Raw genomic sequence first — 18,444 nt, forward strand, 5'->3', positions numbered from 1 at the left:
TCTTAAAGAATCAAGTTTGTTTAAACGTTAACAAATATTTTTGTAGGAAGGCGAATAAGTGTAACTTATCGTACCATATAATAAATTTGAAAGCTTCCTCTGCGTTGATAAAATCAAGCAACTACAATACTTTATATGGATATGTTTAAGTCTTGTTTTGAGAAACATGGTATGCAATTATGCATCAATTTGACAAGTAGTTTTTAATATAGTCATGAATGGGTGCATTGGGTACGGTTGCCAAAAGAGAATTGTCGTTTTAAAAAAATTATATATATACTGCTATGTATAGTATGTTTAGTATGATGCCAAAGATGTCGGTATGATAATAATCTAATGTATCTTGATGAATCGATTTAGAGATTCTCAATGTGGATGATACGTTTTGGTCGTTATCATATTCCTATTTATTGTATTTGTAACATGTTTATCAGTCATAAGTCATAACTAGTGATGATTTTTCTAAGGGTGTTTTTCTTCTTCTTAAAGAATCAAGTTTGTTTAAACGTTAACAAATATTTTTGTAGGAAGGCAAATAAGTGTAACTTATCGTACCATATAATAAATTTGAAAGCTGCTGATAAAATCAAGCAACTACAAATGCAAGGTACTTCACATGCCTACGAGGCGGTCGATCTTCCACCCCAACTTGTCAATAAGCATACATATAAAAGAAAAGGGAAGTAATGGTATGCATATATTCATCCTAAAGCTTTGAACAATCACCTTTTAACCTACAACTCTCCATGAACCAATTTTCTTTTCCTATTTTATCTAAGAGCCAAACAGATGATATATTGCTTATCTGAATATATTCCCAACATATTACTTCAGTATTTCGAAAGAATGGTTGTGTATGCTTTGTAATCACCGAGTTCGTCTAGATTTATAATTCATAAAGCGTGCTTTAGTCCTAGATTCTCACTTCATAAGCCTTCATCACCCATAAATCCACATAACTCCAAGATAATTAGAAGTCATAATTTTGTTCTTGCACTACCGAAAATCCCTCAAGACACCAAATAAACTCCAAAATAATTAGAAGTCATAATTTAAAGGTACAGGCAGGTATTCCAACAATAATATGTGAATCTAGGGAGCACAAAATTTTGAAATGATTTCTGCACACCTAAGTTACAAAACAATTTGTGAACACATATTCGTAACGAATCTGATTTATAATAATCACAAAAAAAACCCTTCTAAGAAATAACAATAACTTTGAAAGTTTACCTATTCTGATCTCTGTGATCACATAACCGTAACAATCTGTAAAAAGATTCTATTGACAAGATCGAAGAAGAAATGAACTCATAGATATATATATTATATAGTCGTCGATTTTTATTTTAAAAAATCAGATGGGAAATTTGACTATGAACTCATTAGTCGCTTATTCGAATCATGATTTCGGGTTTTTTCAAGTCTCATTCGAATAATGAACGCCCTGCATTCTACCCATCTTCATCACCACTAAATATTTTGACTTTCCTTTTAATTCTCATTGTGAATGCTCAAGCGCAAGTCCCATTTAGCGGCACGTTGTAGAAATAAACTATCGTAGCTAACCAATAGTTCAAATTTCATTTGTTCTTTCTTCATATTAATTCAAACTACATGACATCTTGCTTGATCTTTAATTTAAAACCAGATTTCATAATTTTCTTTTATAACTCGTGTTTCCCTCTGTTAAATATACAATCACTTCGTTTTAGTTCATTCTCACATTAAATCTGCAAAATATCATTTAAGTATCATAATTTAAATTAACATGTTACAAGCTGTGAAGCCTCGTTACCGGTAGCACTACGCATATCGTCTTTCTAGTTTAATTATTACCCTCAACGAACGGGGTCCGGGGGCAGAGCCCCTGGCTGGGGTTAAGCTGCAGGTCAGCTTGGAAAAATTTTATTTTCATTAACTGTCTTAACACATTTTCCATTAGGATTTTGAACCATTAAATAATTTGCTACTTAAAGTCCAAGGGCTTCTTTGTAATTAAATCATTCTTTTCTAAGTCCAGGGACCATTCTGTCATTCTGTTAAACTTCTAATTCGTTACATTTCTCTTAACGAACTGGTCATGGTAACGAATCAGTCCATATAGCGAACCAGTCCAAGTAGCGAACTGGACCTTCTAATTCGTTATCTCCTTTAACGAATGACTATAACGGATTGGGGTTAATTCGTTATCTTTTAACTATAGCGAATCAAGGGTAATTCGCTATCTTTTCCCCTAACGAACTGAAGCTAATTCGTTACATTCCCACAGACGAATCAGCTTAGCGAATTACTTCTAATTCGCTAGTTACCCTTAGCGAACTAGGGTTAGGTCAGGGAATGTCAGAACATTACCTGACAACCTCGTATTAACTTTTCCGGCGCCGCCGCCGGAGGGTCGCCGGAAACCGCGGATTCGCCGGAAAAACGAGTTTTAACTCGTTTTTCACCGTTTTTCGTCCCGTTCGATCCAGATCTGAGCTAGGGTGACCCCTAAGCTCATCTTAGGTTCGGCTTATATCCGATTCCACCCGGATCTCATGACTTAAACGGTATAACGATGTTGGCTCGTCGTTTCGTGACCATATCTAACGGATTTAAGCTCATACAACATAATACTATCATACATTGGGTCGGGATCGGTTTTCTCTTCTATTTTTCGACTAGAGAGAGGATTAGAGAGAGAGAGAGAGAGCTTAAGTGTGTGTTTTGGTGGTGTATGGAATATGTGTAAAATGAGGGAATTAATGGTGATTATGGTTTATATATTTAGGGATCACGGGCTTAAGCCCATGGTCTTTCCTTCTTTTTTTCATACCCAAGTCCATAACTCATATCCATTTAACCCAACACTAGCCCAACTCTTAATAACCCATACTTTCATTTATTAACCGAAACCCGAAAAACGGGATGTTACACAAGCCAAACAGAAGAACTCAACCCAAAAGACTAGTCTGATGAGTGAGGGAACCCATTTGGCTTATAAACCCCACATCAGTTGCCCATATAACCTTGCAATGGTTTCAGTCCGTAACATAACAATGATGTAATATAAGACGAAAACGATTAAATAAGACGGATACAAAAGAAACCAATCAATCCTTCACACTTGAGTGCAAATGCATCTTGACCAGGTAAACATGTGTGTTGAAAATCTTTGAAACTTTTGATTCCAAATGTGTGACTTGGGTTAAGCCAAATGTATGTCTCGAGACCGGATCAAACAACAAAACGAACTAAGATACTAGTTGTTCTTGGATCAACCTCACAACTAGTTGGCGGAAACAACTAGCTAGACCGAGATATCGGATCTTGTTGTGACACTATGGGAGCCGAAAGTAAGAGAGTGGGTGATGTAGAGAGAGTTTAAGAGTTGGACAATATGTTTTGTGAAAGGGTTAGGTTGGTGTATGAGATACACACACCTTATATATGTGTGTGTTTACTCATACACCTCTTTCATTAACAATGCCCAATGGGCTCCAAATACAAAGGCCTCGGGCCCAAACAAACAAACGTAAATGAATAATCAATGTAAACGTACACTAGTTACAAATACGAAAGACTACAAATGAAATAGACCTTACAATCTCCCGAGTCTTTTGTATTTGATTTATTTCCTTCTCACCACTCGCACTCGGACTCATAGTCGAATACATCGTCTGGATCTTCTTCAAATGGTTGTTTTTCAACAAGTAATCTGGCAAACTTGTTGAATTTTCCAACGATGGCATCCGTGTAGTCACGACGAACATCTTCGACTGTACAGAGGGGTGACTCTATTAGCTTATTGAGGTCCCGAGTCCAAGTTTTGCCAGTTCAAGCTCATCAAAGAACGTGAGCTCATGACTGCGAGTGAAATGTATGATAACTTCGCCGTATTCGTTGTCGAATTCCCATGCAATGAAGTCGTGAAGAAACTTCAACCTCGTTCACATGCTTCCCATCCTGCTCACGCTGTAGAATTTGGTTCCTTTTCTTGAGTTTCTTCAAGCAGGTGCAGCAACATGAGTAACAACATGTTTATCAACGGCTGGCTAAACATTCTCCCTAACTGGTGTGTCGGGATCGGAAGAAAAATTGATGCCATCATCACTTTCATCATTATTTTCATCCACGGATTTCTCGAATAGAAGGAATGGTTCCCGCAAAAGAACAAACATTTAGTAAAGAGGCGAGCTCAGCCTCCACCGCAGCCTCCGATTCCCTCGTTTTCTCAGCCTCCTTTGACAGCTCAGCATCAGCTGTCTTATTTCCTGTAGCTTCACCGATACAAGTTCCACTACCACTACCATCACCACGAGTATCATCATAGCTATTATACTCAGCCTCATCCTCGTCATCTCTCTTCTGACTCATTATCGTCTCCATCCAAGCACTTTTCAAGATTTATTTAATCGCGGTCAATACTTAACGAACAATGCAATGAGGACCTTGTTGTAAACAAAAACCCATTTTGACTAAATACTTAAAAATTAAAATAAAAAATTAAAATAAAATAAAATAAAATTTTAAAATAAGTTTGAAGTAAAACAAAGTTTTTTTTTAAATTTAAATTAACAGAAAATGAAACTTTTTGTACAAAAATAAAATTTATACAAAATTTAAATAAAGTTTTAAAATAATTACAAAGATGAAAACAAAAGTAAAATAACTTAAGAGATAAGTATAAAATAAGATAAAATCAAATAAGTTAGAAGTAAAGATAAAATTTAAAAATAAAGTTAAAAATAAATGAATAGAATCAAAGAAAATCAAATCAAATGTTAAATGAAATAAGATACAATAAAATTAAAAAGAAATACAAGTTAAACTAATTTTAGCATGTAAATTAAAATGAAATAAAAACTTAAAAATAAGGTAAAAATTTGAAAAATTAAGATGAAGAGAGAATTAATATTATATTAGTTATATTAATTAATTTACAAAATCCATGATACTTGTTTTTGGTGAAAAAGATCACGACATGGAATTATATTGTCTATAGTGTCCTAGATCACACTTCTATTTGGATATTATTAGACCAAGAATCCAAAGTCGATTGTAGATAGTTGGTCCACTTTAAACTTAACAAGTAATTTTATTTCACCGTGATACTTTAAGGTATAGTTAGGCACAATACTTGTGTGGTCACCTGCTAATCCAACATGTTGCATACTCCATCATACCTCGGGCATACTTTGTGTTCATCAGTATCACCCCAAATTGACTTCGACCCCCTAATGATTGATCAAAACATTTTAAGCTTCAAAAACTTTAACAATATGTAAAGGTTGAACCATGGACTTACTAGCCTTGTTGACTTATGCATTCATATAAAGTGTTTAGAACTTACTTGTTTGCCCCACGTTACATGGTTCTAATATACCCCTTTTTATTTGATAAAATTATCAACAATTTTGTTGTTGATTTTTGAATACTTTTTGAGTATTTTACAGTTTTTCTACTTTTTCAATAATTTTTATTTTTCAAAATTTGAAGCTAAAGCAAGAAATAATTTTCCATTGTGACAAATCACTAACAGGCTCGTGTATGACTGACTATTAGGATTTTTTCCTTTATTAATATGACTTATTTGGAGTCTGCAACCGCTTCATAAGAGTGTAACCACTAGCAAATGCACATATTTAAGCTATATCACTATGATACTTACTCATTTGTTAAGCCTATCTACACATCAAGCAAGGCTTTTGTTGGCTTTTGATGTACTCTTTTCACGTGCTAGGATCACCTAAGACAATTTTCTATCATTTTCCAAAGGTCGGATCGATTTCTCAAAATTTTCTTGTATTTTGATATTATCCGACTCCCTCTAAGCAGGAGCTCCCTCTAAACGAGAGATTATATTTTTAAGACATTTTCAGATTTTCTTAAATAAAATAATATAAAATATTTTTGAAAAGTCAAGTGACTTAATTTTAGTTTAGTTTTTTTTAGCAAATGTAAAATCTTTTTGGTGAGTTAATACTCATTTTCTCCCTCTAAAATTGTGACATATACAAAAATATTTACAATTTTATATACAAAAAGATAAAAGAAATATGAAATAAAATGAAATGCAAATTAAAAACAAAATTAAAATCAAAATAAAAATAAAACAAAAGTTTCAAATTTTAAAACTTAAAAAAAATTGAAAATAAAATTTTAAAATTTAAAATAAAAGAAAATATAGTCTAAATTAAAAAGGAAACTAAATTAAAAAGAACTTAAATAAAATAAACTTTTAAGAAATAAATAAAAATAAAATGAAATAAAACAAAATAAAATTAATATAATTTTAAAATAAAAATAAAGAAAAATAAAACAAAAAAATTAAAACTTAATTTTGTCCAATAGAGATTATGCCAAGTGACTCAACGAGAAACAAAAATCTGGCACGATCAAAGGCTTTAGTAAACAGGTCTGCATAGTTGTCATCAGTATCGACTCGTTCTATTGACAAGTCTTTCGGTTCTGATTTGAGAGATGCTAAGCAAGTTGTGGTTCAGTTGTTCCACCAGATTGACGTTATCAAACGTCAGGACTCCATTTAACACTCTACCCTGTTTAGTGATATTTTCACCCATATCTCCAGCAAAAGAAACGTGTCCGCCATCGAATGGATTAATTAACAACAAGGATTCGTCTCATGTCATGTGTCGAGTACAGCCACTATCCAAATACCAAATACTATTTACATAACGTCTTGGTTGACCCTACACATTAGTAGTTTAATTAGATACAGGTTCTCGAGACTTAGTTGTCTCGGGAGGGTCAAATGTCCTTCTCTCATTTTTATATTTATGAAGTTGTTGGACGTGTCAGAACCAGAATAGCAGTCTTTAGGATTCCATGCACGAGCAGGTTTCCTGTTTTTAAAAGATTTTCGAGACTGTCTCCTTCTTGATTTTAAAACAACATCCTCAGATTTTTCAATCTTTGAATTTCTTTTCTTCTTTCTTTTTGATAAATTCTCAGACCTTTCAGTCTTTGAATATCTTTCTGCTCTCTCCTTTTTGATTATCCAAAAAGAAGGTTTATCATTCTTTTTATTTCTGGATCTCACATCCATTTCGCTAGTAGAACTGTCAGGTTGGTCATTTCTTGTTCTTGAGCTTGGTTTAGCTCTTGAACGGAATTGATTAAACCTACTGTTCGTTTCTCTTTTCATCTTATGCCAGCTCTTGTAATGTCTTGCAAGGTGAGACGGGTTACCACACACAAAACAAAGTTATCTTCTATCTTCCCTATAGAAATCGTCAGAATTATAATACATGGGTTGTGGCGAATAAAGATATGGTTGTACGGGAACAAACAAGCTGTCAGATCTATGACCCCGATCATCAAAAACATTCGTATAGAAAGAGTTAACATAATCTTGTGGATAATAACCATAGTAGTTATTATCAAATTGATTGTACAGTTGAGGTTGATAATATTGATTAGTAGATTGATAAAAATTGTTTCTATGAGGTGGCACATATTTACCAGATGCACTTGCCTTTTCCTTTTCAAAACGATTTTCATTAATTTTAGTCTCCTCAACTTTACAATCTTTTGACGAGCAGTTGGGTAGGTTAGTATTCACAGAAACCGTTTCATACACAGTTCTATCAACAATGGTTTAATCAAAAATAGATTCACAATCACTATCGGAAATAGAAACATCATTTTCATTTTCAAGAGACGTGCCAACATGAACATTCTCATCAGATACATCATTGTTCAAAATGTTTTTGGAAACAATATTATTACAGACAGGGTTGTTAATAGATGAATCAAAAAGTAAGTTTTTATTTCCATAACCCATGTTTGTTTTCATACACCTATTTTCTTCTACACGACTTGCTACAGAAGATGAATCACTATTAGGATTAACTGAGGAATTAGCTGAAATTACAATCTTGGGAGCTGCAGGAACAAATGTCTTTGATATGGGTACATGACCAATACCATAGACCATTTCTTCCTCATGAGGAGAGTTAAAATCAAAGTGATGAAGGCTAGTATAGTTATTGTTAAACGGTGGTGGTACAGTAGAACTATCATAGCCTATACCAGTATTTAATCTTAACTCCATTTGTGACCCAATTAGTTTGTTCATTTCGGTGGCTAACTCAAAGTTTTCAATGTCAATCTTCTTTTTAGTTAACTCAATTTCTAATTTAACAATTTTAGCGTTTAGTTCAACTACTTGATTTTCATGACGCTTTGCTAAATTTCTAGCAATTGAAACTTGTTCCCTAAGATCGGCCATATCATTACCATGAGTGTTAATTCTGATAGTGTAAATCTTGCAGCCTTTTTAAGATCATCATTCTGAACTCTAATGCTCTCAATTTGTTCAAGAATTTTAGTATATGGTTTCTATAGTGAAGAACTTTATCTATGCAAGCTTGTGAGCAAAGTTTGTGTACCTCGGGAATGAGAGAGGCAGGTGTAGGAATTCGATTAGTGGAGCTTGACGAGGTGTTTGCTTGACTAATTCCACTTGCAGCACACTCGGGGATTATAGGACTTGTTTGACTGCTCACACCGCATCACTTGTCTCATCTTTATTTTCTCTGCACCAAAACTTGATGGTAGAAGTCATCTCTGAGAGTGTTAAGGTATCCAGGTTTGTCGTTCTCTTGATGGTAATCACAATGCTATTCCATGCGTAAGGCAGTGAATCCAACAACTTCATGTTAATTGCAGACAACTCCAGGATGATACCGACACTTCTCAATTTGGTAACGAGTGACTCAAATCTGTTGATGAGAGAGGCAATCGATTCTCCTTGAGTAAGTTTAAACATGTTGAATTCTTCTTGTAACATGTTCTTTTGGCATTCCCTCATATTGAGACTTCCTCCAAGCTCATAATTGTAAGACATTTTTTTACAACCGGTCAAAGCCAACGTTTAATGGGTCAAAGTCAACGGGTCAAAGTCAACGATCAACATGTCAAAATCAATGGTCAACGGGTCAACCCTTTTCTCAAAGATCAAACACTCTTGAAACAAAGACTGTTTGAAAAACACAAGTCCAATGTATTCAAATGAACAAGTGTATTCAAATAACAATTGTATTCAAATGTACAAGTGTATTCAAATGAACAGTATTCAAATGAAAAATTGTATTTCAAATAACAATTGTATTCAAATGAACAATTGTATTCAAATACCAAAATGTATTTGAATCACAAAAGTGTATTCAAATAACAATTGTATTCAAATGAATAATTGTATTCAAATGATGAAGAATTTGAATACAATTTACTTGTATTCAAATGGACAATTGTATTCAAATAACAATTGTATTCAAATGAACATTTGTATTCAAATAACAACTGTATTCAAATAACAATTGTATTCAAATGAACAATTGTATTCAAATGACAATTGTATTCAAATGATGAAGGATTTGAATACAATTTACTTAGAACTCGAAGGCTTGGAATTTGAATACAATTTTCTTAGATCAATTGTATTCAAATAATAAAGGATTTGAATATAATTTACTTAGAACTCGGAAGCTTGGATTTGAATACAATTTACTTAGAGCAATTGTATTCAAATAACAATTGTATTCAAATGAACAATTGTATTCAAATGACGAAGGATTTGAATACAATTAACTTGAATACAATTGTATTCAAGTGACAAAAGTATTTGAATTCCTGTTTTGGAATGTCACCAACTAACTTTCCTGTCGATCACCTTTCTCAAACCAACCCAAATACATGTTAATCACAACTTTTGAAGTAACCTTTCACACCAACATAAACACAACCTTTTAAGATTCAAACACCAAAATCACTAACTTTTCAACTAGCAAACATCTCGCAAGGCTCGTATAATGTTTTTTATATTTGACAGGCAAAGAAATGACAAATTAATTATATGGTTGTTTATTAGCATGAAGTGACTTATAAGTTAAAAAATATTTACATTTTTTTACATGAATAAATTTTTTAGGGCTAACAAGTCATTAGTACTTGACAACAAGTCTCTAAACTTTATATTTATGTTATTACGTACATGTTTTAACCTTTAAGTAATATATCATAAAAAAGTTTTCATAACCGATTATCATCACTGATCATTAATATTGATCATAGAGTAGAGAACTCCTTAATAACACCAATGATTATTCTCTCTCAGTATCCATCAACACGTGGTACCATAACGGGAATCACGGCTTCATTCTCCTCTTACCATTTCTACAAGTAGTAATTATTTTAAGTTTAATATTCATGTTTAAGAATCTGATTAATCAACTATGATTAGTGTTCTATGACTTTGACCCATGTTTAAAATATATAGAATCAACAACATAAGGTTGCTTAATACCGAAATGGAAAAAAGTAACTTTTTATATATCTATCAATGATTGATCGTTAGAGGACCGTTAATGCGCGGGAGCTAAGTCAACACCACCGCATACACCCTCTAAACCAATGGTGGCTCTGAGAATTTGTATTTATCCTGGAATTCGTGCAGATTTATGGGTAATGAAGGATTATGGAGTGAAAAAATCTTGGGCTAAATTGGTTTCCATCCCATATTTTCGTGGTGCATATCCTTGGTTGGATTTGGGTTCAGTTCCTTTGTGTATTTCAAATGATGGAAAATATTTGCTGGAATTTGGGTGGAAGAAGTTTATTGTGTATGATTCCAAGAACAATGCATTTTCAGAAGTTCAGAACTTAGATAGATACTATGACGCTTGTACTTCTGTTGAGAGTTTGGTTTCACCTATGCCAGCAACAAGTGTCTTGGAGATAGGTAATAAATGCTCTTTCAGCTTGCTTTCCTTTTCTATCGGTTGTCATAAACCGTTTGTTTACCCTCTGAAGATAGCTTGCATACAGATTGTGTTGTGACTTTTGAATAGAATAAATTTTGTTTACTCATATGGTTTAGTGATGCTACTTGCAATGGTAACGTATTAGTTGCCTACCATTGTGGGAAAATAATTGATGAATCGATTAATGCGCTTAAATTATTTGAATTGCGTTGCCATGATCGAGAGGAATACAAGTCATTAAGTGTTATTTCTAATCCTTAAATAGCTGCAATGTTATTTGGACACATAATTTGAGAAATGATCAGTACTTAATATTTGTGATTTATATATCAATGGCTACTGTGAACTTGCCATTGTTGTTATCCCTATGTTGAATGGTGCAGTTGATATAGTATATATATGTACAATGAAAGTATTATGTTCTAGCTATAGTTTTGGCTTGATTTGCATGGCCTGTTTGGATTGTTAGGGACAACACAGTTATTTAAATAAAAAGTAACTAACTTGTTGGTTTTCTTTTTCCTACTAATGATGGTTATTCATTTTTGGTGGTTTGTTTTTGGATGCAGGAAGCTATAGTGTTCCATGGCCATGCTCAAATGAGAGAGAATACACTAAAACAGAATGTTCGCTTTGATGCTTTATGGTGGATAGTTTGTGTAATGGTGTATGGGAAACATGTATGTTAATTGTGTATTTCAGTTATGGATAATTGGTTGGTCGTCGAATGATTCAAAATGAACAATTGATTAAGTTACGGATATGTTGTGTGTTATCAGCGAGCAAATTTGAAAAATACCATTTCATTGTCATCTTTTATTCGTCAATACCAGTCGCTGAATTCGCTTTGTAACACATTCATTTGGTTTCTTATATGTAGATAAGATGTGCACTTAAAACGACAACCAATGGGTTACACCTTGTTAGTTGATATTAGTTTAGGCTGGGTCGTGGGATGGCTGATCGGAGAGAGAGTACAAACGAGAGAGATTGTGATATGAATAATTCAGGAGAGGACAGTGGTTTTTTAAGGTTTAGTTCATTTCTATCATGCTTAAAGCATTCAACATACCAACCTATTCACAGCCTTACAAGGAAAAACTACCAAGGCACACCACCACTACTCTTACCATCAACCATAAAAATTTTAGGGAAATAACACTGCTACTATCATATTATAGGAAACAATACTAACTCTAATCCGGATTGGAAAAAAATGTTTCGGTTATGGAAGGTGCGGATTCGAGAAGTTATGCATTGGCTCGATCGGATTGGAGAAGTTGTGTATTAAGTATTTATAGCGCATTTATTGCCTTACAATAAAAAGTAGTGTGTGCCACCATTAGACGTCCCCTACCAACCACCAACCGGTAACCTTAAATAAATAAAGTGATTGATTCGAGTTTGAGATTTTTATTATTCAGTTAATTATAAATGCCACACATCATTTTAAAAGTCACACCCAAAATTAAGCAAATTAAAGCAATTCTGAAAAAAGTGAATTAGTATATGCCTTCACATGGTTAAAGATGAGTTTATGTATATTCTGTAACGTATTGAGTTTTTAAATAAATTAATAAAATAGTAAAACAAATAACCGGATTCGTTTATAGGTGTGATCTAGGATTGCTAATTAGATAGGTGTGATCTTGGAGCAGCCTTTTGTTTCAAAACATCCTTAATTTTGTAAAAAAAATGTAAATTTGGTTCAGGACAAAATGAGTCAAGGTCGAAATGAATAGTAGTTTTAAAGTATCAAAATGGGTCATCCGTTGTATTTAAAATAGTTGCAACTGGCAATGTTACCTGGACATATTTTGAGAAAATGTCATTACCTCCTTAACTTCTGTAATGATTGGATTGATCGAACAAACATATAGATTTACTTTGAAATTTTGCAAATGTAGGTACAATGGAGGGAATAATATATATTTGTGTTATGAAGTATGAACTTGCCATGATTAGGTTGAATAGAGCGGCTGGTAGCAAATTAGTTATTACCTATTAGTCTATGGATATGTGTTAATTATGCCTTAGGTTTGAAATTAACTGGTATCAAACATACATTAACAATAGCATTTGCATGCATACATAGACGTTTGTGATAAAAACTAAAAAAACATTTATAAAAACTTTCAAAAATACTTGATAGGGTTCACATGGTTGGACCATGATCCAACCCTCGTAATATTGCTCAATTTAGAATGTTTGTGGACATCTAACCCGATATCATACTTACTGGAATTTGATGTTCCGAACTACGTTTGCAGTAAAGACATGGTGGAGTTGGAACTTGATTATTCTTTTCTAAATGGTTTTTATGGTATTTTAGGGCTGGAAAAGGTCAAAGTTGACTATATTGGTCAATATTGACCATATAGTCAACGGGTGGTCAACCAACGTTTATTGAAGCATATTGGGTCCGGCCAGATTAAAAGATTTAGTAGTGAGATTGGGCCAATGGTCTATGTTGGGGGTAGAGGTGCAAAAATCGGGTATTATGAAAAACCGGGTTCGGGTATGAAACCGGGTTCAGGTATGATCGAGTATTGAAAAATCGGGTATTAACAATAATCGGGTCGAGTTCGGGTCGGCTATTGGCTTGAAAAACCATACCCTGTGTACCGGGTTCGGGTAGGGTATTGAACCGGGTCTTCAATACCCAAGTATTTGAAGACCCTATTTTCAGGTATTGAAAAAAACCCGTTTTATGGGTTTTGAATACCCTATTTTCCGGGTATTAAAAAAAACTCATTTTCTATAGTTTTCTTCTATTAACAGGTTTGCTTCATTTTTTTATCCTAACTCCATATTTTTGCATACAAACTTCAAAGTTCATTCAAACATACATAACAACTAAGCAATGATACAAAAAACATATATTTAATGTGTTTTCAGTTGTTGTTTGGTATAACAAAAGGTGTTGCTATAAACAAGTATTTATATCACATACGTGCTCCAAAAAAGATCCGTTGGAGAACGACTATAGATCTATAGATTTGTGGACAATCACACAAAAACATGTGCACAAACACTAATATCTTAGCATGCAAAAAATCCGGTTCGGGTATGCAAAAAACCCGGGTTTCGGGTATAACTCGAACGGGGTTTCGAGTTTCGAGTATACCTAGAACCAGGTTTCGGGTATTATCGGGTTTAGATCGGGTACGGGTTCAGGTTTGAACGTTGAAAGTCATACCCTATCCGTACCCTACGGGTAGGGTCGGGTTCGGGTTCGGGTATTAAATACCCGGGTTTTAGAAAAACCGGTTCCGGTTTTTTTTTCGGGTCCGGTTCCGGGTTCGGGTTTTTTGTGCACCTCTATGTTAGGGTGCCTGGATTTATGATTGGGCTTTATTTAGGCCCATATTAGAATTGGGTATAAAACATGGTACCGGTAAATGGTAATAAGTGTTTCTAATGGTCTTGTATAAATTCGATTTTATATATTTATCTTGTTGGGTTAATACAAACCCATTATTTGGAAGTTATATTAGGTTAAAATCTAAATTTTACAAAGTTAAATGGCCTAGGCTGCTCTAGTATGAAAAAACTGAAAAGTTATTACATATTTTGGGCTGAATGTAAGCCTAAACTTATGGAGGTGCAAATTCTAATTAGTTAATCGAATCAAAACAAAACAAAACAAAATTTGGTTTTTAACCGGTATATATAGTAGTACTCGGTTTGTAACCGATATTGACAGAAGCTCCCGGAGCCCCAAATAAAAACGGAACAGAGACGAGGATTCTTATATATTATAAAAATAACCATATTGTCGGTTTTATCTGTTTTTTTAACAATTGATAAAAAATAATGGTGTGTACGAGTCGGTTTTGGCTTAAAACTGAACCAAAAAACTAGTTTTTGGTTTTTGAGATTTTGAAACCGTTTGGTTTCTGTTTCGGTTTTCTTCAATTTTTGTTTTGGTTTGTTTTGGGTCGGTATTTTCGGCTTTACTATTTAAGCTTGAAAACTTTGGCCTGACAAAAAATGTTGGTGACATAAAGATTTTTTGAGTTAAGTGCCATTTTGTTACATGTGGTTTGTTCAAATACGCAACTTTAGTATCCTTTTAAATTTATTGCAAATGACTACTTCACATTTCTAAAACTTTCCATATTGGTACCTTTTTCTAACTTCGTCTATTTTTTTCTGTTAAGTCAGGGGTAAGGGGTAAACTGGTAAGTTCATTTCTTTTAATCAAACGCCCCCTTTTGTTAAAGTTTTGTGTAGTTTTTAAACATTTTAAAAGCCTAGGGACTAATGGTGTCAAATCCCAAACCAAACAGCCCCCACCCCCTTTCTCTCCCATTTTCCCGACTGCCAATCATTCCCGCCGCCAACTAAACCCAGCTCCCATCCAGCCACATCTCTGGCTACAAAATCGGTTATGGATAGCCTTGTTAACCGTTAATTAACTATTCAAACACAATATAGATGTATTCAAAGGCCATTACAATCATTAATTTACGTCTTTAACAAATCATTGACTCTCATTGAACAAACTTAAAACTGTCACTTCATGATTATTAATCGAAACCCGTTACAAGTTAAATCGAACATTATAAGACCCCTAAGCACACATGTCTATCCGTTTCGAACACACGCATCCCTTAATTCCTCTCAACACCCTCTGTTAGGGGCAAACTTTGTTTCCTCAAATTTATAAAAAAAAATCATTACTTTTTTTATCTCCACCCTATAATTTATACTCACAGTCCCTCAAACCCCACCCTATAATTTGCCAACTCACCTCACATAATTTTAGAGGATAGGATGAGAATGCTCTAGAGAAGATGATAAATTTTGATGGGCTTATTCGGTGGGTACCAACTAATTAATCTATTTTATTTACTAGATTTTTTATAATATATTAAAAAGGTAAAATGACCCTAATATCTTAATGTGTCTGGCACATGGTCATATTTAACTTAGTTTTTGAATGATCGTTAGTGTAAAAACTAAAAAGCAAAGTAATTTATCATATAAAGGACAACGAGGAAACTAAAATTTTTAAATGACTCAAGCATTAAATTGACTATCAAACAAAAATTGTAATTTTGTCTATAAAGAAATGAGAATTGAAAAAAAAAAACATGTGGTTGGCTCTCTCCCCCTCACCATTTGAAATGAGGAGTGTGACCATGGTTAATGAGCTCATTTAACCAGTGACCAAATGGTGGGCAGTGTTCCACGGATCTCACTCAATGACCAAATGGTCACCTAGGACTATTTTCCCTCACACGTGATGTATACCGGTCGATCAACATTAGAGCATTCACACATAGCTCTTCTATAAGATGTGAGTGTGCTCTATTTTTTAGAGTGTGGTTGTGAGAGTAGAAAAAAATGTTAGGTGAATTGGATAAACACTATAAAAATATGGAATCATATTATTTAATTATTAATTAAATTAACAATATATGATAAACGAGCAAAGCATGAGCTTGTAATCAATCACCGAAACCCTAGTTACGTAACCAGTGTATGAAATGGCACTCGAAGATCAGCTAAATGTAATCGAAACATCTGTTCTCACGCTTCTGATAGATATCATCGTCGAAATTCTGTCGAGGCTTCCGGTTGAATCGGTGTTACGGTGTAGGTATGTTTGCGAATCATGTACTCTTTAATTTCTGATCCTCATTTTATCACGTCTCATCTTGCTTTATCTGTTGGGTTCGTAGGCCTTGTTGGCCCGGTTTATTATATGAAGTCAAAAGAGGAGACGGGTGTGGGCGGTCGGGCCCAAGCCCGGCCCGGTTTAGATTTCTTGCATAATAATTTACTAACCCTAGTTCAGTCTCTATATAAACAACATTATGTACTTGTAATATTGGTCACTCAATAAAGATATACCTAGTTGCCACCCGTGGACGTAGGTCAGTTTAGACCGAACCACGTTAAATCCTCGTGTTCGTTTATTGCTTTCGTGTCGTGTTCGGTTTCGTGTGTGCGTTTAATCCTAACAAGTGGTATTTAGAGCTTAGGTTCGGATCACACGAAGAACACGGTGAACCAGTTCCGCGTGTCACCGCCGCACCAGTGATCGGGGCTAGGGTTCCGCCGCGTTACCGCTAACTGCTGCTAGGGTTTCGCTGCCACCAGTTGCCACAGGTCAGATTCAGGTTGTCGATCTAGGTTTTCGGTGTTGGCAGCTAGCCGACGTATCCAGCGATCGACCGGAAGGTTGAAAAGGTCAGCGCTAGTTTTTTTGGGGTTTCGTAAAAATAAGGTGTTTGGGAATTTGGTGCTACGTGAGATTATACATAGGCAGATAACATAGCCGCCACCCACCTTTGCAATTGGCTTCATATATTGGTTTTCACAACAGAAAAATACAAAAGGAAACAGTAGGTATTTTTTTTTGGTTGCTGTGTTTCATTGTCAAGGCAGAAAGTAATATATTTGATTACTTTGCTTGTGTTCACACCAATAAAAGAAGGCAGAAGTTTTGCGAGTCGAGATCCTACTTTGCAAAGTACGAGCAAAGAACCAGCGAATCAAGATCCTATTTTCGTTGAAGAACAATTTCAAGTCAGAAGAAATTTAAAGAAACTTAGAACCAGTGCCAACCGCGTTTGTCAGGTTTATCGTTTCAGTTTAAAGTTTCGGTTTCTGATTTACAGTTAGTTATTCCGCTGCACGTTAAATAGGTTGATTGTTTAACAGAGTTCAGTTGAACGGTCGTTAAGTTCAGGCTCGTGTTGCTGTGTCTGTCTCTGTTTTTTATCCAGTTTTTTGTTTTAGTCATTGTTATGGCAGAAGACGAAAAGTTTTCGATACAGAAGTTTGACGGACAGAAGTTCGGTTGGTGGAAGATGCAGATTGAGGCACTACTTTGTCAGAAAGACTTGGATGTAGTGTTTGAGGATGAAAAACCAGAAAAGATGTCAGAAGCAGATTGGAAGAAGTTAGACAAGAAAGCTAGGGCTTGTATTACATTGTCGTTGTCGGAAGATGTGGCGTTTAACATCATGAAAGAAACCACAGCACGTGGTTTGATGGAGGCGCTATCCAACATGTATAAGAAGCCTTCGGCAGCGAATAAAGTCTATCTTATCCGAGAGCTAGTGACAACAAGAATGAAAGAGGGTGGGTCAGTTACAACTCATATCAATAATCTTAATTCGATCTTGTCCCGCTTAGTGTCAGTTGACATTAAGTTTGATGATGAAGTTCAAGGCCTCTTGTTATTATCCTCTTTGCCCGACAGTTGGTCGCAAACAGTGACTGCAGTTTGTAGTTCGTCTACAAATATTACTTTCGATGGGATTCGAGATCTGATTCTGGGAGAAGATTCAAGACGCAGAAGTTCAGGTGAATCATCAGGCAATATGCTAGTCACAGAAGGTAGAGGTAGGGGAAAACAGCGAGGCAGTGGGAGCAGGAATAGGAGTCAGTCTAAGACTCGTAAGGATATTGAATGTTGGGGTTGTAAAGAGAAAGGACACTTCAGGAATCAGTGTCCGAATGGTAAAAAAGAGGTGAACGTTACAGAAGACGACACAGATGACGGGGTCAGTAGTGATGAGGCTTTGGTTTGTAGTGTTGAGAGTAGCGTTGATGCTTGGGTGATGGATTCTGGTGCATCGTTTCATGCCACTCACTGTAGTGAAACGATGAAGAATCTTAAATTTGGGGATTTTGGAAAGGTTCGACTAGCGAATGA

Source organism: Bidens hawaiensis, unplaced genomic scaffold (genome assembly GCF_021521415.1).
Source record: "Bidens hawaiensis isolate Kalapana, Puna unplaced genomic scaffold, B.hawaiensis_p1.1 tig00002553_1, whole genome shotgun sequence".
In the NCBI taxonomy this organism is placed as follows: Eukaryota; Viridiplantae; Streptophyta; class Magnoliopsida; order Asterales; family Asteraceae; genus Bidens; species Bidens hawaiensis.